At 35.0% G+C, this 26,554-nt stretch overlaps 1 protein-coding gene across 3 annotated transcripts in view; it reads left to right on the forward strand.

Moving 5' to 3' along the window:
* The window catches only part of NCOA1 (nuclear receptor coactivator 1), a 246,093-nt gene that overhangs the window by 58,415 nt on the left and 161,124 nt on the right, over nucleotides 1-26,554 (forward strand). The gene's annotated exons all lie outside the window — the stretch shown is intronic.

Genomic DNA, 26,554 nt, shown 5'->3' on the forward strand with positions numbered 1-26,554 from the left:
TTTAAAGACTACATAAGACAGTTGAAAACAATCAAAGGAAATATAGTGTCAACAGAAAACAAACATAGTACTCTATTTTTCTAAATACAGATATATTCCAAATTGGATTTAGTTAGTTGTTTATTTAAAAACAAAATATTTTTTCTTTTAATTATGTTTTTCCAAATAGGAAAGATATATGGAAAATAATTATTTTAAGGGGCAGGTCAAAGTTGGTTGGTTCTCTGCATACGTTGTAGAGGTTTGTCGATTAATTTTGCCAGACTACAAAGAAGAAAATCTGAGAAAAATGTACCACTTATTGCAAGGATTATTAATTTCATTTTGTTCTATTTTGGAAGAAGAATATGTAAAGCAATAAATTCTAAAATAAATAATTCCATAATATTAGAAAATTCTAAGACTGTTAGTTACATGGCTACCTTCTAAAGGGGTGGTGTAACTGAGCAATGTTTGTGAAAGAAAAGTTACCTCAAATCAAATAGCAGATGAAGAAGAATTAGGTTGCTTTGATAAGAAGTTTTAAAACTGTTCTTGGTAGCTAGTAGATATATTGTACTTTTCTAAAAATTTTTTGGTGTCATTTTGAATCAGAAGGTAATAATAATTAAATATATAATGTGTCTTGTTATCAGAACCATTTCCTTTGTTTTTTAAAGATCTCTTTTCTTCTTTCTTTCAACTGATGTTTAAATGTTGTTAAAGCTTTGCAAAGAATGATTCTAGGTATGGGGAAGAATATAAATTATTCTGTAACTTCATGTTTCTAGATATGGGGAAGAATATAAATTATTCTATAACTTCATTATAAATGAAGTTGAAGAAATCTTTCACTTCAAATGTTTACTCTTGGGGCTAGGGAAGCTGAATACACTCATCTGAAAACCATTTAAAAACAGTCACAAAACGAGCACATAAAATCAAATTTTGGAAGCCTTTTCTAAGTAATATGGTACTACGTTCAGATCTCAACAAAAGTTAAGCTTAGGGAATAGGAAGTTCTGATCAATTTGCTGACTACTTGGTTGTGGCTGTTAACTATTTATGGTTCTACTTATGAAAAGTGCTATATAGTTAAATTTATTTGCTTAATTCTTTAAATGAGGATATCTGATTCATCAATTTCTTATATCTCCCCACTCATTTACAAGCATTTGCACATGATATCCTCCTTTAATATTTTTCATTTTCCCCTTTGAAAATGAAAAAAAAAGAAAATTTCACAAACTTTTGCTCAGAAGTTTTATATGATACATTTTGACAATATTTTCTTGTAATTTTTTTTTTTTGAGAGGACTTTAGATTTTGAGATTGTGGGAGTTTGGTTTTTTTGAGGAGGATCAAAACAAAATAAAATCAGTATCTGAATTATGGCCCTAGAACATGTATAAGGTTATGTCTTAGATTACAGTTTACATTAAGTTAAAATGGTACCTTTAAAAAATACTTTATTTGGACTCAAGAAAACATTTGGAAAAAAATGTCAATAAGGTATATTAAGGGAATTGGTATTCCCTTGCTACAGTTTTCTCTGCGGCATGATGGAAAGAGGACAAGCTTTGGCTCTTGTACTTCCCTGCCACCCTGGAGAATTGAATTAATATTTCTGTCTCGGAAATACTACTTTTTAGACTTGTGATGAAAAGTGAAATGTGTATAAATTATATAAAATAATGCTTCTCAGTGTGAGATTAATGAATGTTGTTGCTAAAGACAGAGGAGACCACACTACTGAAGTATTATTCACAGTTATCCTTCTCATAGCAAAAAACAGGTCAACTCACACTACTAGTGAGAAGCTTGTAAAACCAGTTTCAAAGTTAATGGCAAATATTATGCTTGGAGAGAAAGTAAAATGAGCTTTTGGCAAAAATCCCTTATCAAAGGCATACCATCTGGAAAAGCAATTACTGTCATGTGTGCACGCTAGCAGAATTTTTGTTTTTCAGTTGGATGAAAGCCCTGATGTTCAGAGAGCATACCAGCACTTCATAGAGATGTGTTACTGTTTATCACTGAAAAATCCTTACTGCAGCAGAGAGTTTTTTGTTGTTATTTTGTTTTGTTGTTGTTGGTGGTGGTGTTTGGTGGCCTTTGTTTAAAGCCAGTGTTGCCTGGAAAAGTTGCATTGGTTCCTGTGATCAAAGCCTCACAAGGTTAGCTGCAGGAAAGGGTTCACTTTATCTGTGAGGAAAAGAAATTGCACCAGGGTATCAATTCATATCTGCTTTTTTCAGGGAAAATTGGCATTCAGTAATGTGATTTTTTTTTTTTTTTTTTTTTAGATTTTATTGATTGATTGAGAGAGGGCACAAGCAGGGGGAGGGGAAGAGGGAGAGGGAGAGAGAGAAAATTCCGAGCAGACTCCATGTTCAGCGTGGAGCCTGCTGGGGGGCTAGATCTTAGGACCCTGAGATCATGACCTGAGCCAAAATCAAAAGTTGATACCCAAGCGCGACTGAGCCACCCAGGCACCCCTTCAGTGATTTCTGATTGTGATTTAATATCAAAGTGGTAAAAATTATGGATGTAAGCAGTTTTTGAGCACTAAAGCCATGTCTTTTCAGCGTTTTGTGAAGAAATGGTAAGTATAGGATCCTGCTTTTGCACAGTGATGCATGCTAGCTAGCTCTGTAATGTGACAGGGCTTTAAATGTTTACTTAGTTTTTTAGTAAAATAAGATAAATATTTCTTTAATACTGATAATGCCATTTCTATGATTTCAAGGGGGCACAGCATAGTAAATATATTTGGTATTTCAAATAGAATTTATAAGTTCATATTCACAGTTATCATGAATTTTAATGTTCAGGATGAGGTCTGAGGATTTTACAGAAGTCTGAATTACGGTAAGAAATAATTCAACCTTTTAGAGTTTGACCATTTCCCCCATACTTGATGATTTTATCAGTTTATCAAAGAAAAAAACTGAATTTTTATTGTGCATTTTTAAAAACCGTCCTCAAATTTTGGAATAGAACATGAAAAAATACTTTCCAGAGCCAAAATGCCAGCGGAGAATAGATTAGGAATCTTTTTGCTCCAGTCTTTCAAATTGAAGCATTTAAAATCTAGTTTTGAGTGGGATATGCTCTTTCTGTTTGTTTTTTTATTCAATGGAATGCTGAAAGTAGTTTTCAGTGAGAAATAGTGTTAAAATTTCTGGGTCCATGTTCAGTTGTAATATCCAGATTATATAACACAGCTGATTTATCATTGAGAATTAATGGTTTTTAATTTAGTAGAAATGCAGAATAATAAAGAAACTAGTTGAATATGGAAAGCAGCAGCTTATGGCTAAAGATGATTCCAGAGCTGGAGACTTGAAATCTTTGCAAGGAGGTTATCAAACACTAACAGGGTGTGGCAGAACAACAAAGCTGGTTAATTGAATGGGCTCTGGCTGGCCAAAGATGAGACATTTTGAGCATCAGTAAGTATTAACTGCAATATAATCAATCACATCGAGTATGTTTAAATCCATGAGGTCATAATGATAGTTAAAAAAAAAAAAAACCTCATTAATTTTCTTTGGAGTATGCTAAGGAGCCAGCTGTATCTGAATGTAACCAAATAGTTGAGGAGAGGAAGTTTCTTTTTTGAGGATTATTCTGGTTGATAAATGAAAAAGGAGTGAATTCCTGGACCTAAGTAAAGATCATTAGTGGCTGCTAACATCACAGAGAGAGAGAGAGCCAGACATTAGATTGCTGTCAATGAAAGTTCACAATACAACCTAGTAAGTATTCTTGCCAAAAAATTGAACTTGAACCTGAATCTCATCAAGCCTCTAGCTTTAACTACCAGTTTACAGGAAACAGAAATCAGGGAAACAAATGAAATGATACCATGGAGATGCAGTCAGCAAAATCTAGGCTTTGGGGAAGTCCTTGAGACACACAATTTGTTTTTTTCAGCAAATAAATTGTAAGGAACAAAAAAAGAGAAATGAGAAGGAAACCTGAGATTAATAGCAATGATTGGGCTTTATCTAGGTCCAGATTTTCATACATAATATATTTATGAAATAATCAGGGAAATTTGAACAATGCATATTTGGTATTAAGAAATTCTTGGTAATTTTTAGGTGTGATAACAGTATGTAGTTATATTTAGAAAGAGTCATTACCTTTTAGAGATACATATTTAAATGATAGTGGGTGCAAGGATATGTCTGGGATCTGTTTCATTATTATCCAGAGTAGAGGGGAGGCTGTGGGTGGAGGTAAATAAAACCAGATTGGTCTCGAGGTGATGTGATCATTGTTTAAAGTAGGCACTTTAGGGGCGCCTGGGTGGCTCAGTTGTTAAGTGTCTGCCTTCGGCTCAGGTCATGATCCCAGGGTCCTGGGATCAAGCCCCACATCAGGCTCCCTGCTCGGCGGGAGGCCTGCTTCTCCCTCTCCCACTCCCCCTGCTTGTGTTCCTGCTCTCGCTATCTCTCTCTCTCTGTCAAATAAACAAATAAAATCTTAAAAAAAAAAAAATAAAGTAGGCACTTTAAAAAAGCAAAGTTTCCCAGGTCTCATGATTTAAAAGAACAATATTTCTCAGCGCTGTCATTGACGTTGATATGATTTCAGTGAACATAAATCCTAATATTATGGCCTTGATACTTAATTATCAGAAGCAGCACCCTGTTTGTCCTTTTTAAAATCTCCCTTTTGATCCTCTTTTTATCTAACAAGAAACCACTAAATTGGGATTCATGTCCCCAGATCGTTAAAAAACAAACAAACAAACAAACAAACAAAAAACATAGGCACTTCTGGCATTGGGAGTGGTAGTGGTGTAATTCTTGGTACTATCTCTAAGCTTTTTTGAACATTTCCATAAGAAAAAAGTCCAGAAACCTACCTTCTTTCTGTTGCCTTGTAAGAGGACAATTGAATTATGTGTATTTAGCAACCCACTGAATTCTTATTTCTGATAATTTCTTGAGTTTGTTGGGTTTTCTGTATAGAAAATCATATTGCTTACAAGGACAGTTTTACTATATAGTGCTTACTATTTACCAGGCTTTTATTCTAAGCATTACACATATTAACTCATTCGATCCTTACAAGAACTCCAATGAAGTAGATGTTAACTTGCCTAATGTTACGAGGTGGGACTCAAATCCAGGCCTTCTACCCTGGAGTCTGTGCTTCTCTAGGTTGTTACATCTCTCCTTGTAACGTCCCTCTGCTCTAATCCTTATACCTTTTATTTTTGTTTGTTTTAGTGTGCTGGCTAGAAGTTAAACTTTCAAATAGCAGTTTTGGTTTGTAATTTTGATTTTGGAAGTTGTCTTTATACTGAGGGAATCCAGAGTATAATTGAGTTTACTTCTTTACAAATATAAGGTACTCACTGCTAGTCTAAGAATTAGTGTGTAGCAAGAAACAGAATAAAGTGTATTGTAATGGCTTATAGTGGTGTTTTTGTTTTTTTAATTTACCTCCTGGTCTATAAGCAGCCTATTCATGGCTCATTTTACTTTCAGTTACTTGCTGATTTCATTGGTCCTATTTACTGAATTTCTTTATGAATCTTAGATAAAATTACTCCTTCCTTCTCCCAGCCCTCACATCTGTTATATAATTACTTCCCACCCGACTTTACATAGGTTACACAATTAGGCAAAGCACTTAGTATATGGTTTAGCACATAATATGTATCTAGGAAACATATGCCTTCTGATTTAAGAGGTAACTTCTTTACGATTTTGTTTAAAAACTGTTCCTTTTCTTTAGTTTTTAAAAGGGGAAAGGGTGAATATGGCTTAGTTATTTTAAGAGAAGTCCTAGGCCTGGGACAGGTGGCAAAAACTATTGATAATGTGTTATGGTGGTTTAATGAGTAATCTCTGTGTTCTCTGTAAGAAGCTTTTTTTTATAATTATCTCTGAGTTTGAGAAAGATTACTGAGAGAGTTGATCGTCAAAAGAATACTTGCCTATTAGAGGGTGGGGTGGGAACAGTTTAGGGGGAAATGTGACTTGTTCCAACTCCATGGATTTTAGGATAGCTAAGCTTCATGAAAGGAGGCATATACTTTCCTTACTAGAAGGAAATTTTTTGGTTTCACCCTCAAGAGAAAGAGATGAATCACAATTACAGCCTTTTCCTAAAGGTTATAGAAGGTAGCCATCCGAAGACCTGGTATAGCTAGTTCAAAGCGCTCCTATTTTTGAGCACGCTCCTCCTCCCTCTAACTCAGGTGCACCTGTGATTTTTGTATAGCAGTAAACTATAGCAACCTAACATACCTTTAATGGTATTTTTGAAAATGATATTAAACTATTTGGAAACTGAAGATGGCAGAGTACCAGAATTTCATTTTTCAAATGACAGCTATAATTATTGAGTGGCATAGCTATTAAAATTGAACAGTCCGTCACTTGACTATTAAGAGGTTTTGTTGTTATGGGCTATAGTTTATTGGTTAGAGATAAAAGATACTTTTTGAAGAATAAAATAAATGTGTATGATAGAAACTGTCTTATCTGATCATGAAAGCTTTCAGTGGAAAGATGAAATACTTTCCAAACTACACCCAGGTACTTTGGAAACAAAAACGTGATAGGCAGAATTAAGCATAGTTGAGAGGTACTCAATTTAATATCTGTTATCGGTTGGTAAAGGCATTGAGATGTTTATTGTTCTATAGATGATCTTAAATGAGGAGGCATAGCTAATGTGGTCTTTTACAGCGTTTAGGATTAGTGAATTTAAGAAAAAAGAATGTGACATGAGGAAAACAAAAATATAATAATAATAGTTAATATTTTAATGTTCACTATGTGCCAGGCACTGTGACAGACACTTTATATATATTTTCTATATATATTTATTTCTATCCCAATAACTCTGTGAGATGTAAACTATTACATCTAATTTATGTATAAGAAACTTGAGTCTTTAAAAAATTTTTTTTATTTTTTTATGATTTCATTTATTTATTTGACAGAGAGAGGGAGAGAGCACAAGCAGGGGGAGTGGCAGGCAGAAGGAGAGGGAGAAGCAGACTCCCCACCAAGCAAGGAGCCCAATGTGGGGCTCAATCCCAGGGGAGCCAAAGGCAGATACTTAACCGACTGAGCCACCCAGGTGCCCTGAAACTGAGTCTTAATAAGACTTACTTTTTTATTTTTAAGTGGGCTCCAAGCCCAGTGGTGGGGCTTGAACTCACAACCCTGAGATCAAGAATCACATGTTCTACCAGCTGAGCCATCCACGTGTCCTAATAAGGCTTACTTTGAAGTTAACTCACTAGAGTCAGGATTCATCATCTCTTTCTCTTGGGGTAAAACCAAAAGTTCGGCTTCAGAAACTAATTTTTAGTCAGAATTAGAAAAGGAAGTGTATTGTAGTTCAAACAAACTGCAAAAGCATAGATTTTGGAAAACCAGTGATTTAGCTAGTTCACTATAAGTTTCTGATATGATAGATCTTCTTACAAGTTATTGTAATCACAGGTATATTAGTTGGAGTGTAGTGTCTCATACAAGAAAGGTCATAGTTCTAACATGCTACTCACTAGTCAAATCACATTTTACCATTTTAGAGAAGAAGGAGGGATGCATTATTGGTTTTTGAAAATGGTGTTTGACATGGAGTGATGTACCGGTATTTTATTACTTTAACTTCCTCAATTAAAGATGAAATGGAAATGTTTAACATGGAAATGAATTTAAAAAGCTACTGAAACTTTCAAGAACTTTTGGATATTCCTTGAAATTAGAAATTCCTTACATTATTAAACTCTTTTTGTCTATTACAGGTCTAGCAATGTAAACATAAAATTAGGTTAGGTGCAAAACTGAGAATCTCTGTCCTTACTCTTAATATCATGTGCATGCATTTAATGCTAGTTAAAAAGTGAAAGCCTGACTATAGTGCAAAACCTACATTGCTTTTATAATGGGGCTTATTTAGTCACTTCTAAGGCTTTCATTTAAATTTGGGATTAAGTACACTTTTCCAATTGACCATGCAACATTAAAAAAAAAAAACAAAACACATAAATTTTAGGTTAAGCCACAAAGGAAAACCTCAATAAATTCCAGAAAAGCTGAAACTTTTTGTGTCCATTTTCTCCCTACAGCAGAAGTTTAAAATGTACTACTCCAACCACTTGGAAAAATCAAGCAGAAACGGTTCTTAAATATTGAGTCAAAGGGGAGGATCAAATATACAATAACTGATTATTAAGCTAACTGAAATGAGACTCAGGCTAAGACTAATACCAAGCTTAGAAATAAATTGATTGAAAAAAATAAATGAACTCAGCTGCAGAATTTAGTATAACAAATAAAACCAACAAAATAAATGCCTAGGGGAAAGGAAGGATATCAATAAGATAAAAGCAGAAACAGATGCTTTAAAAATCAGAAACTATAGAATTGAAACATCTAAGAGCTTTTTTTTTTTTCAAAGATTTTATTTGAGAGAGCGAGAGAATAAGAGTGAGAGAGAGAGCTGAGCAGGGAGCCCGATATGGGACTCGATCTGGGGACTCCAGGATCATGACCTGATCTGAAGGCAATCGCTTAACCAACTGAGCCACCCAGGTGCCCTAAGAGCTATTTCGTAGGATTAAAAAACAAATAAATCTAATCTTATCAAGGAAAAGATAGAAAACCAAAGTATGAAAGAATAAAGGGAATATATATGGATAAGAGATTTATTTATATATGTGTATTATATATATAAATATAAAAGAGACAGATTTACTTAACTGTAAGCCAGTTGATTTGAAATCTCTTTGAAATGAATTGTTAAACACTCAAACTGCGTTAAGGAGAAAATCTGGGTAAACCAAGAACTATGGAAGAAAGTTTAAAGAATTTTCTCAAAAAATTGGTTCTGGGGCCAGATCATTTTGCCAGTGAGTTTTTTCTAACTTTCAAGGAACATATAATTCCTATGGTGAGAATCTGTTCTAGAGATTATAAAAAGATGGAAATATGCCCAACTAATGTTATGAAATCCGTGTGAATATCTTAACAACGGTTACTTCCTGAGAGTGAGATTCTTTTGGGGAGTTACTTACATTTCTGCTGTAAGCAAAGATTTTTATTGAAATTAAGGTAATTGGGAAAAAACAACCCAGAAATTAAAAACTTAGACAAAGATGTCTTTTGTATCTATTAATTTATTTACTGTTACCAGTGTTCTTTATTCCTTTGTGAGGATCCAAATTTTTACCTGATAGTCTTTTCCTTTTGCCTAGAGAGCATCTAAGTGCATTGCGTATCTTGTAATGGATTTTTCTCAGCCTTTGTCTAAAAACATTACCACTTTCATTTTGGAAATATATTTTAACTAGATACAGAATTTTAGGTTGACAGTGTCTTCTTTCTTCTAGTACTTAGTACTGTTACTCCATTGACTTCTCATTTGCATAGGTTCTGATGAGAAGTCTTTGTTTTTCTGTACATAATCTGGCAGGTTTTTCCATTTTTTCTTAATCATTGGTTTTCCACAGTTTATGATATTTCTAAGTGTGGTTTGCTTTGTTTTTCCTTCTTGGATTTTGTTGAGCCTCATGGATCTGTGGGTTTGTGGTTTGAAAAAAGGTTTCCCATAATTTCTCCAAATATTTTTTTCTATTACCTTCTTCCCTCTAGGTTTAGGACCCCAATTACTTGTATATTAAATTGTTTGATATATTACTATACGTCATTGGTGTGTTCTTTCTATTTTTCCTTTCCTTTTTTTGGCATTTTTTTCTCTTTGTGCTTCATTCTGAATATTTTTCTATTGCTGTTTTCAAGTTAAGTGTCGAATCTGCTGTTAATCCCATCCAGTGTATTTTTCATTTCAGATACTCTATTTTTCATTTCTAGAATTTCCATTTCGGCCTTAAAAAAATCTTTCACTTATCCCTCAACACTTCCATGTGTTTCTCTACCTTTTTGAGCATATTGAGCATATTTATAGTAGCTCTTTTAACATCTTTGTCTGCCAAGTTCTGTGTCTCTGTCAGTTCTGCATCTGTTTCTATTGATTTGTCATTCTCCTGGTTGTAGGTCATATTTCCCTTTTAATTTATATGCCTGGTAAATTTTCATTGAATGTCAGACATTGTGAATTTTATGTTGTTGGGTGCTGGATTTTGTTGTATTCCTTTTGGTGATGTTAGTCTAAGTTTTGGCGTACAGTTGAATTTTTTGAAATCTCTTTGATGCTTTTTTGAGACTTGCTTTGTTTTAAGGAAGCTTTGTTAGGGTGGGTCTATAGCAGCCTGTTTTCCTAGAGCTAATTTAGAGTTGATACCTTCTGAGGACTTTACTTAATGTCTCATGTATTATGAGGTCTTTTCATTCAACTTGATGGGAATACAAACTGTTCCTAATCTTGTATGAGTTTTAGGAATTCTTTGGCCTACTTATTTTTCAGTGGTCCTTCCACCAGCCTTAGGTCGTTTCCTCTCATACAGGATAAATCACTACCTGCCAAAGCCGTGAAGGGGACACCTCTGCGGATCTCTAGAGCTCTGTCTCTCTGTCCCTTTTTTCTGGTATGCTTTTCTACAAATTCTGGCTGCCTTGGCCTCCCTGAACATCATTCTCTGTCTCCTCAACCCTCTGAGATTCCAGGCTCATTGAAGTCCTCACTCTCTATGCGGCATCCTAGAAAGTGCTTCAAGGGTGTGAGGTGGGGCAATTATAGAACTCACCTCATTTTCCTCCCCCACTTTCTCAGGAATCCCACTCCTGCTTTGACTGTTGTCCAATATCTGAAAATTGTTGTTTTATTAATCCATTTTATCCAGTTTTCTGGTTGTATAAAGCAGGAGGATTAATTGGATTCCTGTTACCCCATAATGGCTGTTTGTGGAAATACTTGATGGATTATTTTTTCCTTCGTCTTTTCCTGTGGGTTAAGATGTGGGCCTAAGTATAAAAGAAGCCAAGAAACCAGTTGGCTTATTCTCAGTGTTTCAAGTGTTAGGCTAAGCTGTAACTGAGGCAGAAGAGTCCCTAGTTGCTTGTTGTCCAAACCCTTTAATAAACAGGCAGTTTTGCCTGGTACATCCTTTCTCATTTTCACTCTCTGGAACCTTTTACAGTGGTAGGGTGGTTGATCAAGAATTATGGTATTCTAGGGGCGCCTAGGTGGCTCAGTCAGTTAAGCGTCTGCCTTCGGCTCAGGGTCCTGGGATCAAGCCCCCATGTCTGGTTCCCTGCTCAGTGGGGAGCCTGCTTCTCCCTCTGCCTGACACTCCCCCCACTTGTGCTCTTTCTCTGTCAAATGAAAGAATAAAATCTTAAAAAAACCAATTATGGTATTCTGTAATGATGTTCTGTATGTTCTATATGTTGGCTAATTGAATTTAAATAAAAATTTAAAAAAAAGAATTATGGTATTCTGAATCTTGTTCAGTTACCACATAGTTTTAATAAGTTCTTAATACTCTTACCTGAAGCTGAATTAAGATCCATTTCTATTTTCTTTTTCTCAGCTGTTTCTGTGTGCTTTTACTACCTTTAATTTTATCAGATTTTTTGATTGTTGTTAGCTTGTTATCTAACTGGTTGTCATTTTTCACCTGGGTTGTATTTACTTCATTCATCATGTATTTTTCTTCATCACAGTAACCTTTAGGAGCTTGAAAGGGTTTGATCTTTCATGCATTATATCTTTAGTTTTATTCCTGCTTCTCTGTTCTTGCCTTTCTCTACTCAAAAATGAATGAGCAAATAAATAACTGAATAGATGTAGACAAATATATGCATGAATATATATATATACACAGTACATTTTTAACATTCTAAGACTATTAATTGGGATATATAGTATTGATTTAATATATTTTCAAGAAAAAAGAAACATTAAATTTATTTTAAAAATTCTTAGAAATTAACTGACAGAAGCATACGTTTATCCATATAATTTCTATACCATCTTCTTTGGAATCATAAAATCAAACCTAATACTTTTTCACAGTCTGAATGCTGATTTTCCTACCTGTGCTTGCTTTTTCTCTTTACACATTATGATGGTATAGTTTTGAGTCATATGGGAAATGTTTGGGTTTAACCGCTTTTCTTTTTTGGCTAAATTCATACTTTCAGTTTTTCTACAGATAAACTAAATTAAATAACTTCCTTTTTGAGACACCTGGAAACTTTTGACAGATTGATATCCAGCAGTTGGGTGTTAATACCTTGTAAAATGTAAATTGGTCACACCAGCATCTCTCTTCCAACTCTGATAACTCTGTGATCTATTTTGAGAGATTGGGCAGTTTCTACTGGCTTTAATTGCCCTTGCTTGCCCTGCAATGGACAACTTTTATACCACAATAGCTTTTTATTGCGGACCTTCATCATAGTTCAGTCTTTCTGAAAATATTTTCAAGCAGCAGTTAGGCTTTAAGATTTAACTTAAAGTTCAACTGTGTATGAGTTAACCTATGCAGTTAATGCAATACTCTTTTGCTAGGGGTAGGTTTTTGGACATTAATTCTGGTATTTCTCCTAGTTTCAGAAACGTAAAAATATTATTTTTTAAGAAAAATAAATATCTTTAGTATTGAAAAAGTATGATTTAGGAGTTTAATAAACAGTGAGCAAGCATAAAGTCTGTCAGTTGGTAGAATTATTTAATAAGTTTTGAGATGATCAAATAGCAGTCAGAAAAATTAGTGTTGAACATGTCTGTATGCAAATGTATGGTTAACTTTTTAAAATTGAAAAGCTATAAAACTGCAAAGAATAGTTAGAAGGTTAAAAGATTGACCATAAAAATTAAGCCCATCTATATAAAGAATATACAGAATTAAAAAGAAAAAAATAACAAAATGGAAAATATTTACAAATATGGTCTTAAATATTATCTAACATTACTATGAATATTTAAAAAATATTTGCAATAGGGGCACTTGGGTAGCTTCGTCAGTTAAGCATCTGCCTATGGCTCAGGTCATGATCTCAGGGTCAGGTCATGATCTCAGGGTCCCGGGATCGAGTCCTGCATTGGGCTCCCTGCTCAGGGAGCTTGCTTCTCCCTCTGCCTCTCCCTCTGCTTGTGCTCTCTCTCTTTCTGTCAAATAAATAAATAAAATCTTTTAAAATAAAAAAATATTTACAATAATAAGAGCGAGTAAGTACATTGGTAAAGTCATCTCCATTAGATCATAAGGGGACATTGAGTAAACAAAAATAAGGAGAAGAATCCAACCTCCTGGGAAGTAAAACAATAGTGAATAACCTTTCATACTTATTGAGTAAGTATAATGAAGTCGTCCATAGGCAATCCAGTACTTACTGCATTGCTTTTGGAATTGGTACAGTTCATTTAGAGGGTAGTATGGTAGTATATATCATAAAAACCATAAACATATCTGTGATCATTGTTTCAGTAATTCTACTGTTGGGAATTAACCCTCAGTAAATAATTCAAGGAATAAAAGAACTGTATGAGAGCTATATTCACAATGATATTACTTATAATAGTAAAAACTGAGAACAACCTAATTGGCCAACAGTGGGAAATTTGATGTATTATGATCAGTTAATATCCAGATACTTCATATCCACTACGTATAAGCATAAGCACCGGGACAACAGGGACTGGATCACTTTTGTTCTCTCTTGTCACACCAGTGCCTAGAAGAGCTTCGCTTGTAATGAGTATTCAACAATTATTATTATTGAAATGAACAAATCAGTGGAATAATGTTAAGTTGAATTGAAATATACACATTCAGAACCTGTTCATAAGTACCTTAGTGAGGAAGGGAGATGGGGAACAAGTTGGCTGATGAGGAATTTTTTGGAGAAGTTTGAACTGGAGTGTGAAAGTGTAGTAAGATACAGATTTCTTTTGAGAGCCGGGAGGTGGGAAAGGTGCTCCAGGAAGAGGGTTAGTCTGAGGAAAGGCCTGACAGTAGCAATTGACTGGAGGATAAGGTAGAAGCTGGGGCATAGGTTAAGGCAGTGTTCTGAGTGGACTTGTATGGAAATCAAGCTAAGTAGATGAGACTTTATTCTGTAGTATGGGAAGTCATTGATGATTTTTCAACAGAAGTTGACATGGGAAGAGTATTTAATTCAAGAAGTTTAATCTGGCATTAGTATCCAGGACAGGTTCAGGCAGGGAGATTAAACTCTGATGGAAATGGAGTGGAAGTTCATGTGAGAAGTCCAGTTACAGTAATTGTAAAGCTATTTTGTTTTTCATCTTGAACTACGGATAGAAATGATTGTTCCTTTGTGCTAATGTTATTTTTATTAATTTTAAGAGTTAAACTTGGTTAGGTAAAAGGACAGTGTTATTAGAAGAATAAATAAAAATTTAAATATACAGGAGAACTGTTACTGAAGTCTTAACATTTAAAATGATTGCAAAAATGCTCAGGGTCAAAATAAAACTGTCTTAGGAAGCCTCCTTTGAACCGTACCACATAGATACGTAATTCTTTCAGCTTTACTTTCATTTTTGTAAATCTCTCCTTCTTCATTGAAGATAGAAGAAAACTATGTCAACTCTCATTGTTCTATCAAAAATTTCTTTAAAATTATAATCTTCCAGTGAAGGATCAGACTTTAAAAATTATGAATTGAAGGTCTACTTTGCTATCTAGGGCTTTATGAAAAAATAGGTTCCTCCCCACCCCACCTAATTTTTAACATATTAGTGACACTGGGGTAGCAAAAGTTGACATTTATGAAACAGTTCATTGTGCTGAATTAGGGTCATGAAATTTATTTGGAATAAACTAAGAAGAGAGCTTTAAAGGAAAACCAGTGTGTTGCCAGTGGTTGCTCAACACAAATCTGCATTGTTTACAAAATAGAGAAATGTCATAAATTATCTTAGATAAACATGTGCAGATTCTTTTCAAAAAATAGCAAGCGTTTTATCAAGCAGTTGACCAGTATTTTTGAGCATTAATGTTTAACATTCAGAATTAAAAATTTAAATGAAAGCTTTAGATGACCAAATGGTGAATTTTTAATTGAATTGACAATTCAGTTGAATTAGTTGAGTGTAGTGGGTTAGAAGTGCATAACTAAATCATTTTATATTTTCGGGGTTAAAGGTTGAGTTGGAAAAGGACTTTGCTGAGTAGGTGATGTTTTACCTGAATCTTAAGATTATTTATTGAGCACGTATTGTCTGCTCTGCATGCGAGATACTGGGTTTTCTACATATGCATAATATATGGTTCATTCTTTAATGGACTAAAAATTGTTTATAAACTAACAAATATTGAGATAAGGGTTATAATGATGTGCCACGGGAACACAGAGATTAATTTGGAGAAGGGACAGGAGGAGAGGAGACTTAGAGCTTTGCAGAGAAGGTGGCATGAGCTGGGGCTTGAATGGTGGATAGGTCCACACACCCTGGAGAAGAGGGAAAGGATATTCTTAGATGTAGGGTGTGCATCATGAAGGGATGTAGAAGAGTTTCCTTTCTTTCTTTTCGCTAACTATAAATAAGCATTTTGATCCTTTAATTGTTGCTGTAGAAAAAAAGTTCTGTTAACATGTCAAACCATTTCTCATAGAATTCATTTAGGACACCTTTAACTATTAAAGTAAAAATTGTCTGGATTGCAGAGAGTTATAAAGATACATTTTGGGAGAGTGGAAGTGTTCTAAATCTTGATTGTGGTAGTTCTTTTATTAAAACTTATTCCTCTGTCCATTTAGATTAGACAAGTTTTATTGCATACAGATTTTATCTCCGTAATGTTGATTTAAAAATTGCCTGTGAAATCACATTTTTTCCAGATTTGTACCTATTATTTAAATACTGCATTTCTAGATAACATATTTTCTCTCCATTGTCAAGCTAAATGTCCAGCACAAGAAAAAAGCATATGGATCATATAGCACTGAGCAGAATAAAAGTCTGTGCTTTCATGGAACTTACATTTTAGTGGAGGAAGGAGACAGATAATAAGGAAAACAACAAAGAGCACATAATTAATTTCAGGTGATTAAGTGCTATGACAAAAGTTAAATAGGGGAGTGGTAGGGAAGAGGTTTTTTTTTTTTTTAAAGATTTTATTTATTTATTTGAGAGAGAGAGAATGAGAGATAGAGAGCACGAGAGGGAAGAGAGTCAGAGGGAGAAGCAGACTCCCTGCCGAGCAGGGAGCCCGATGTGGGACTCGATCCCGGGACTCCAGGATCATGACCTGAGCCGAAGGCAGTCGCTTAACCAACTGAGCTACCCAGGCGCCCGGGAAGAGTTTTCATTTTAGGTAGGGGGGCCAAATAAAACCGAAATGAGGAATCAGCCATAGTTCCAGCTTGTTGGTTGTGTTCTTTAAATATGACAGACACTGAACTCAAGATTAGAACTAAGACTGAATACCTGTGGAAATTGCATATGTAATTATAATATGTAATTAATTATACAATTATAAGGTAGAATGTAAACGTTGAAACATGAACAAAATAAAATAAATTGAGGTGTGGGAAGTTAGAGTTATGAGTACACTTTTCTCAATTTTTGTAGGAGAAATTCAGGAAATACTATCTAAAATTAAAATGTGAGTGAAAAGCAGGCACCATATTGGCTCTTAGAATGACTGAATTTTTCATCAGAAAACACGGAGGCCAGAAGGATTCCTTTACCTTAAGAAAAAAAGATTATCAACTCTTGTCCTCCCATATGCAAATGCACTGCTTTTCTCTGGCTGCTTGCAAGATTTTGTTTGTTTTTTTAGTTTTCAGAAATGTTACTATGTGTCTGTGTTTGAATGTCTTAAGGTTTAACCTGTTTGCAGTTTGCTCTGCTTCTTGGATTTGTTAGTTCATGATTTTCACCATATTTGAAAAATTGTCGGCCATATATCTTCAAATAATTTTGCAGTGCACACTCTTTCTCCTCTCCTGGGATTTCGATGATGTGAATATTAGATCTCATGTAGTTGTTCCACAGGTCCCTGGTGCTTCATTCATTTTTTTCAACCTATTAACTTTCTGTTGTTCAGACTGGATGATTTCTGTTGATTGATCTTTAAGTCCTCGAATTTTTTCTTCTGTTACTCTACTATCAAGTCCCTCCAGTGAGTTTAATTTTGGCTGTTGTATTTTTCAGTTCTAAAATTTCCATTTTATTCTTTTTATCTTCTATTTCTGTGCTGAAACTTTCTGTTTTTCCATTTGTTTCAGTACAGTTCATAATTGCTTATTGGTTCATTTTACTGCTAGCTGCTTTAAAATCTTTATTAGATAATCCTTTGTCATCTCAGTACTGGTGTCTGCTAATTGTCTTTTCTCATTTAAGTTGAAGTTTTTCATATATTTATTTTTTTCAGAATGAGTATAATCATAAAAATGTTAGGAGAATAAGTATAAAGAGGAGATAGAACCAATCTTAGTTGTGTAAGCTCAGTTTCTTTTTCTATAAAGTAGAAATAAGAATGTCTACTTTGTGGACTTTTGGGAAAGATTACATGAGAACATGTATGTAAAGTATCCAACCCAGTCCCTGGCATATAAAAAATGCTCAGAAAATATTAGTTAACTTTGGTAGAGAATGAACTGAGGGCTGATAAGAGGGATGTGGGAGGGGGTTGGGCTACAGGGGTGTTGGGCACTAAGGAGGGCACTTGTGATGAGCACTGGGTGTTGTATGCAAGTGATGAACCCCCGAATTCACCTCTTGAAACCAATATTGCACTGTATGTATATTTAAAAAAAAAAGAAAATATTAGTTAACGTGGAGCTGCTGCTGCTTCTTCTTTTTGATTATAGTGTTTTGAAACCATTACTGTCAACTACATAACATTTTAAGGGAAGAGGCTCTTTAAAAGAAGTCTTAACTCCTCCCCCACCTACCAGTTCTTTAAATTGTGATTACTTCATACAGAGATCAGCCTGTTTCTCAATACTGCCTTGGCTTTTTTTTGGTTGGTGATAGACCCTTTTGTTGTTAAACTAGATGAGTTTCCTCCTTGTTCTAGGCCCTAGGAAGTTCATCCACTTGCTTATGTTCCTTAGAGGATCTTCTCTCTCCAGTCTCTATCCAGGGCAGGAGTGGAATGATATATTGTTGGTCACTCCCCCATTCTCGCCACCAGGATGACAAATACACTTTCCCTTTTTTGCTTTTAGGATTTTACGCTAAGCATAGGGGAAAAGTAGAAGGAGGAAGAGGTAGAGAACAGATGGTGGTCATGACCGATAAACACAGGGGTATGACAAAGGTTAGGAAATCCAAATAGCTTTTAAGGCCATCAGTAGTCCCTGATTCTTGCTGAATTGGTAATTGGAAGCCCTTTTGAATTGATATGTCTTGATTTTTTTCCTTTTGTCATGAAATCTCTTTGACCATCATGATGGAAAGTTTTTCCTGAGAATGTGACATTTAAGCTGAATTCTGAAAGATGAGTTAGAAGTAACTAGGTGGGAGAAGAGGAGTGTGCAGGCAGACAGAACCAGAATATCTAAAGGTCTTCAAGGAAGGAGCATATAGCATATTGAACGTACTCAGAGATGTCAGTGTGGAAATAAAGATGGTGTGATATTGGCAAAGGGATAGACAAATGGATCATTGGAACAGAGTAGACAATCCAGAAATAGGATGCACACAAATATGGCCAGTTGATTTTTGACAAAGGTGCAAAAGTAGTTTGGGAGAGAAAGCATAACTTTTTTTAGTAAATGGCTTTGCATTCATATGCAAAAAAATAAACCTTGATTTATACTTTATACCTTATGTAACAATTAACTCAAAATGCATTGCAGATCTAAATGTAAAATGAGAAACTATAAAGCTTTTGGAAGAAGGCATAAGGGAAAATCTTTGTGACTTGGGGTTAAACAAAGAATTCTCAGAAATGATACCAAAAGCACAATCCATTAAAGAAAAAATTGATAAATTGGATTTAATAGAAATTAAAGGCTTTTGCTATGTGAAAGCCACTGTTAAGAGACTAATAATACAAGCTACAGATGGAGAGTAAGTATTTGCATATCACATATGCAATAAAAGACTTCTCTCAAGAATATATAAAGAACTGTCAAAGCTCAATAGTAAAGAAAGAAATGACTCAATTTAGAAATGGGCAAAAGACAGACATTTCATTAAAGAGGATAAAGGTTGGTAAATAAACCCACGAAAAGATGTTCAAAATCATTAGCCATTAGGGAAATGCAAATTAAAACCACAGTGGGGTATCAGTACATAATGACTAAAGTAAGAATTATGTAATCAGAACACCAGGTGCTAGCAAGGATGCCGAGAAACTGGAACTACCATACATCTCTGGGGGCAATATAAAATGGTACATATTTTTCTTAAAAATTTTTTTGGAATGAATTTATAAAGATTTACAGAAAAAATTACCAAGATAATACAGGATGCCATGTACCTCAGTTTCCTATAATGTTAACACCTTATAAAAAACCATGGTATATATTTTACAATGAAGAAACCAACATTGGTACATTACTTTTAACTAAACTCCAGATTTTATTTGATTTTACCAGTCTTTTTGTTTCTAATGTCCTTTTTCTATTCCAGAATTCAAATCAGAATCCCACATTTTATTTAACAATCATGTTTCCGTAATCTCCTCTGGTTTGTGACAATTTGTTAGATTTTTCTTCTTTTTGATAGCTTTGACATAGTATTGGTCAGATATTTTGTGGAATTTTCCTTCATTGGGTTTGTCTGAAGTTTTTCTCATGATTAGACTTAGGCTCTGGTATTTTGGGAAGAATACCGCAGGAAGTAAAGTGCCCATTTCTTATTTTTTTTAAAGATTTTATTTATTTATTTGACAGAGAGAGACACAGCGAAAGAGGGAACACAAGCAGGGGGAGTGGGAGAGGGAGAAGCAGGCTTCCTGCAGAGCAGCGTGTCCGACACGGGGCTCGATCCCGGGACCCTGGAGTCCCAGGATCGAGTCCCGCATCAGGCTCCCTGCTCTGCAGGGAGTCTGCTTCTCCCTCTGACCCTCTTCCCTCTCGTGCTCTCTATCTCTCATTCTCTCTCTCTCAAATAAATAATAAAATAAAATCTTAAAAAAAAAAGAAAAATAATCGCACATCAACCAATCATTGTGATCCTTATTTGGATCCTAATTCAGACAAGTAAAATAACAAAAATATAGAACAAAATGTTACTGACATTAAAACAATTTCCTGTGATAATTTTTGCTATTAGAAAATCTCTTATGTCAAATCTCATGAAATTGCCATTTTTATTTGACCTGAGCTGAAGGCAGCCATTTAACCGACTGAGCCACCCAGGACCCCAAAAATAAATAAAATATTTAAAAAAATAAAAATGGTGGGCACCTGAGTGGCTCAGTCGTCAAGTGTCTGCCTTCGGCTCAGGTCATGATCCCGGGATCCTGGGATTGAGCCCCGTGTCGGGCTCCCTGCTCAGTGGAGAGCCTGCTTCTCCCTCTCCCTCTGCCTGCCTCTCTGCCTACTTATGCACTCTCTCTCTCTCTGTCAAATAAATAAATAAGATCTTTAAAAAAAATTTTAAAAAAAGGTCTTATTTATTTTTTTTTTGTCAGAGAGAGAGAGAGAGTGAGCACAAGCAGGGGGAGCAGCAGGCAGAGGGAGAAGCAGGCTTCCCGCAGAGCAGGGAGCCCGTTCCGGGGCTCGATCCCAGGATCCCGGGATCATGACCTGAGCTGAAGGCAGATGCTTAATCGACTGAGCCACCCAGGGGCCCTGAGATTGCCATTTTTAAAGGCAAAAAAATTGTAAAATATTGGCAGTTTCACTTGGTAAACCTAATATTTTTTCCCCAGATTGTTGCATTCTTGTCTGTAAGTTCTTTATTTTTATATAGAGAAGAGTACGTTGTGTAGTTAATTTTCTAGGAGATATTTCTTGGTCCTGTTTCTGTACAGAAGTCAAAAGATTCACTGATTTGCAAAGAGATAGCAAAAATGTGAATTAATGTTCTGTTTTAAAAATAAATTTTACATACAGAACTAATTCTCATTTTTGAAACACTGGCAAGATAAAACTAAAGTTCCTAAAGTCCATCTTGATCATCCCCCCAGTCCTGGTTCTCTCCTGTTCTCTTCATAAGTAACCATAGTTAAACATTTGTTGTCTGTCTTTTCAAATATTTTTAATCCATTTATATTTATGTATATACTTAAATATATACACATATATACTGATTTAAATACACCTATATATACCCACATAGTTGTAGGAGATATATAGTATTCTGTGGGTTATTTTTCATAAATGGTATATTTATATAGTTTGGCATTATGATTTTTGCACTCTACAACATGTTTAGATCTGTGTTTTGTTGTCTTTTTTTCAGTTTCTACATTGTTTTTTGTATTTTGGCTATATTGTAGTTTTATTTGGACCCCCAGGGTTTTACTGCAGATTGTTTATAATTTCTTAAAACTACTAACAATGAAGACAGAATTTACCCTTGTATGTGCTTTCTCATGCATCTACATGAGAGTTCCTTCAGGATAAAGAGAGTGGAATTGCTGAGTCATATGGTATATGCATTTTTAAAATGTGTTATTTGGAAAATTTCAAACATATGCCAAAGTAGACAAATAGAATAATGAATTCCTACTCACTTTCAACAATTATCAATCCTTGACCTGTCTTATTTGTACTCTCAGTCACTTTCTCCCCTCTCATATTTTGAAACAAATCTAGTTATGTCATTTGATCTGTAAGTATTTCATATATTTCTGGAAAAGATAAGTGCTTTCTTTTTTTTTAGGAGAACATAATCACAACACCATTATCATACTTCAGAATAATTCTTTGACATTATTAAATATTTAGTGTTCAAATTTTCAATTGTTTTAATGTCAGTAACATTTTGTTCTATATTTTTGTTATTTTACTTGTCTGAATTAGGATCCAAATAAGGATCACAATGATTGGTTGATGTGCGATTATTTTTCTTTTTTTTTTAAGATTTTATTTTATTATTTATTTGAGAGAGAGAGAATGAGAGATAGAGAGCACGAGAGGGAAGAGGGTCAGAGGGAGAAGCAGACTCCCTGCAGAGCAGGGAGCCTGATGCGGGACTCGATCCTGGGACTCCAGGATCGTGACCCGAGCCGAAGGCAGTTGCTTAACCAACTGAGCCACCCAGGCGCCCGCGATTATTTTTCTTAAAGTCTCCTTTAATCTATTTTTTTCCTTTTTCTTGCTATCTCTGTCTCTTTATTATCCTCTCCTTCTCCCCAACCCCCTTTTCTTTTCCTGTCCCCATTTTTTTCTGTTTTTAAAATTCTTGCAGTATATTGGTTGGAGAGACTGGGCTGTTTGTCTTGAAGATTTTTCCACACTCTCGCTCTTGCTTATTGCATCCCATGACATTGTTTAACTTGTTTTTTTGTCCTATGTATTTCCTATAAAGTTTTAGTTGGGCGTGGTTGCTTGATGAGATTCAGATTTGATTTCTTTTTGTCAAGACTATTTTATAGACGGTGCTGTCATCTATAAGGAGGCATGTAGTAATGATATATGCATTTTTAACTTGGAAGATATTGCCAGGTTATGTTCCAGAACTGTTGTTTCAATCTATACCTCCATCATTACTATTTGAAGCACTGTGAACTGTTATCACTCTTTCAACATTTTTTCAATTGACTAGTGGAAGATGTCTTCTCAGTCTTTAATATTTCCCTAATTACTAGTGAGGTTGCTTGTTTTCTTTATTTTTTAGGATCATTTGTATTTTCTCTAATGGGAATTGCATATTGAAAATATGCTTTGTCTTTTCCTGTTGGATGTTGAACATTTTTCTTACTGATCTGAATTTCTTTGGATTTTTTTTTTTAAGATTTTATTTATTTATTTGTCAGAGAGAGAGAGAGTGAGAGAGCGCACAGGCAGGGGGTAGCCGCAGGCAGAGGGAGAAGCAGGCTCCCCACCAAGCAAGGAGCCTGATGCGGGACTCGATCCCAGGACACTGGGATCATGACCTGAGCCAAAGGCAGACACTTAAGCGACTGAGCCACCCAGGCGTCCCTCTTTGGATCTTTTGATTACTCATCTTCTTTTTCTGTTATATAATGCCAAATATTTTTTCTTAGCTTATTGTTAGTCTTTCACTTTGATTATATTGTCCTTCAGTATACAAAAATTGTACAATAAATTATCACATCCATCTTTTCCTTTATGGTTTATGTGTACTTTTTAGTTTGAGAAATGTTTTTTTCCTCACAGGCATAAAAATATTCACTTAACTCTTTTTTTAATTGTAAAAAACACATAACAAAATTTAGATATCAACTATTTTTAAGTGTACAGTTCAGTAGTGTTAAATATATTCTCATTGTTGTGCAGCTGATCTCCAGAACTTTTTCATTTTGCCAAACTGAAACTTTTTTTTTAAGTTTTATTTAAATTCCAGTTAGTTAACATTGAGTGTACTATTAGTTTCAGGTGTACACAAAACTGAAACTCTATATCCATTAAACAACCCCCCAATTCTCCCCTCCCCCCAGCTTTTTTTCTAATAACTTGAGATTTAATTTTCACATTTAGCCATTTTATTTCTCTCTCTCTTTTTTTTTTTAACTTTTTGATGATATGGGATAGATAAATCTTACTTACTTTTATTTAAATAGTTTGCCATTTGTCTTGGCAACATTTACTGAATAGTCTGCCTTCCTCCTAATACCACATTTATATATACTAACATCCCATATTTACAGGTGCTGTTTTTACAATTTGTATTCTGTTCCCTTGATCTATTTTTGTACTGATATGCCATTACCACCTACTTCCAATTACTGTGTTGTTAAAATAGTTTTTGATATCTAGTAAGACAAATAACACTGGTTTGTTGGTTTTCATAATGGTCTTTGTTATTTATATCTATGCGTGTATGTGTATCTTTTCTCTGTATTTTGAATCTATTTCATAAGAGGCATGAAAAATTTGCTAGCATATTATTTGGATTTATATATCAATTTGGGGGAAATTAATATTTTTAATATGTATATTGACTGTTTCTCCATTTATGCTTGAAAGTTTTGTTTTTTTTTTGGAAAAGTTAGCTTTCTCCTTGAAGACCTTACACATATTTCACAGTTTTTTATTCCTAGGTGATTTTTATTTTTGGTTCTTCTAGAAGGAAGTGATTCTGTTTTGTTTTGTTTATTTAACTGTAGTTTACCTATTCTGGTTCAAATTTCTCCTTACCCTACTTTATATTACATTTTCATAGCATTTATCATCTTGTAACAGAGTTTTATTTATTTTGTTTGTTGTTATTACTTGTTTTCCTTACCCTCTCCCCAAACCTAGAATGTAATTTCTACAAGGACATGGATCTGTCTTTTATTTCTTTTCTTTTCTAAGATTTTATTTATTTATTTGAGAGAGAGAGAATGAGAGAGAGAGCACATGAGGGGGGAGAGGGTTGAGGGAGAAGCAGACTCCCCACTGAGCAGGGAGCCCGATGCGGGACTCGATCCCGGGACTCCAGGATCATGACCTGAGCCGAAGGCAGTTGCTTAACCAACTGAGCCACCCAGACGCCCGTCTTTTATTTCTTGACATCATGCTGAGCACTCATATGAATTCCAGTAGTGATTCACCCTATTCTGTTTGAATTTTATAAGGATAGGTATTTGTATTTTATGCAGATAACAATGTTTTGGGAGTCTTTTCCTTTCCAGAATGAATATGTTTTTTCTTTTTCTTGATATACTGCATTAGCTAATTCTAATCCTGTGTTGTGTACGTGTGATTTCCCTCATTATCTTATCTTTTTTTTTTTAAGATTTTATTTATTTATTTGAGAGAGAATGAGAGATAGAGAGCACGAGAGGGAAGAGGGTCAGAGGGAGAAGCAGACTCCCTGCAGAGCAGGGAGCCCGATGCGGGACTCGATCCCGGGACTCCAGGATCATGACCTGAGCCGAAGGCAGTCGCTTAACCAACTGAGCCACCCAGGCGCCCTATCTTATCTTTTTTTTTTAAAGATTTTATTTTATTTATTTGACAGAGAGAGACACAGTGAGAGAGGGAACACAAGCAGGGGGAGTGGGAGAGGGAGAAGCAGGCTTCCCGCGGAGCAGGGAGCCTGATGTGGGGCTCGATCTCAGGACCCTGGGATCATGACCTGAGCCGAAGGCAGACGCTTAATGACTGAGCCACCCAGGCGCCCCCATTATCTTGTTCTTAACATACATGAGAATACATCCATTATTTTATTCCTAAGTATAATGTTTACCATTGGTTTCTAATAGGTTTTAACAAAGTAGGGGAGTTTTTTGTTGTTGTTCCTAACTTTAACAAAGTAGTGAAGTTTTTCTTTTGTTCCTAACTTGCTAAGGATTTTTATTTTAGGGTTTTGAATTTTATCAATGGGAAAAGGAACATAAATTATCTCTAGGGGAGTTTTCACTGTTTTGTAGATGACCCTACCAAGAGACAGGAAAGCTGAACATATAGTGGTTGCTAAGAAACAGAAATTGAGGAGAGCTTTTGGCAGTCTTAGAGGGGCGGAGAGACTTGGAGTTCAGGGTTACGAAGACAACTATAACTCGAGTAACCAAGACCATGAAGAGAATATAAACATAGAGAAGTGAGCCCAAAAGTCTGAACCATGTTGCCCCTAGAAATTGTTACAGATTAGTAAGCAAAAGCTAATAGGCAGAAAAATTGAGCAGAAAATAGCTGCTGAGAGGCTGAGAAGCTAAGCAAATTTTCAGCAATCTAAAGGTACTATAGAGAAAGAGGAGTCCTGGTAAATGCCCTCAGCTTTCAGATGAGATCTGTGAATAACTATATCCTACCTATAAGGGGGAACTAGAGAAATAGACCAGGTCTTAATGTGCTTGAAAACTGGCTTCAAGTTAGCGGATTGGATTGGTTCCTATTGCCAGCCAGAAACTAAAGAAAATCTTCTATTGAGAAAGGGGAGCATTCACAGCCTCTACAGTTTTTATTTCACAATATCTGACATTCAGTCCCTAGTTTCCAGGCATGCCAAGAGTCATGAACAAGAGAGAAACAGATACAGAAACACGGATGGTCAGGTGTGGACTTCAGTGAAAAATGTTGTGCCACTTCCTTTATCCCTTCTTTGTTTCAGATGAGCAATCTGTCATTTGAATTGTCTTTTCCCTATAAAACATCATTTTTAGGTAAAGCATTTTTTCTCTCACTGTTTTCTTTACATTTTCTTTGTCTTTAGTTTTCAGAAGTTTAACTATGATGTGTCTTGTTCGTGGATTGCTTTGGGCTTACCCTATTTAGAATTTACTTATTGAATTCCTAAATTTATGTGTTTGGCCAAGCTTAGAAGTTATCAGCTTTTGCTTTTTAAGAGTACTTTTCAGCCCTGCCCTCTTTCCTCTTTTTGGGACTTTGATGACATGAAAGATAAATCTTTTGTTATGTTCCACAGGTCCCCAAGGTTCTGTTAACTTGTTTTCAGTATTTTCTCTCTGTTCTTAAGATTGGGTAGTTTTTTTTTTTGTTCTGTCTTCCAGTTCAGTGATTCTTCACTCTGTCCTTTCCATTTTGTCATATTCATCCTTGAATCTTTTATATCAGTTACTGTATTTTTCGGTTCTGAAGTTTCCATTTGGTTCTTCCTTATATTTTTCTTTCTTTGCTGA

This window comes from Zalophus californianus, chromosome 8, assembly GCF_009762305.2.
Source record: "Zalophus californianus isolate mZalCal1 chromosome 8, mZalCal1.pri.v2, whole genome shotgun sequence".
Classification (NCBI taxonomy): domain Eukaryota; kingdom Metazoa; phylum Chordata; class Mammalia; order Carnivora; family Otariidae; genus Zalophus; species Zalophus californianus.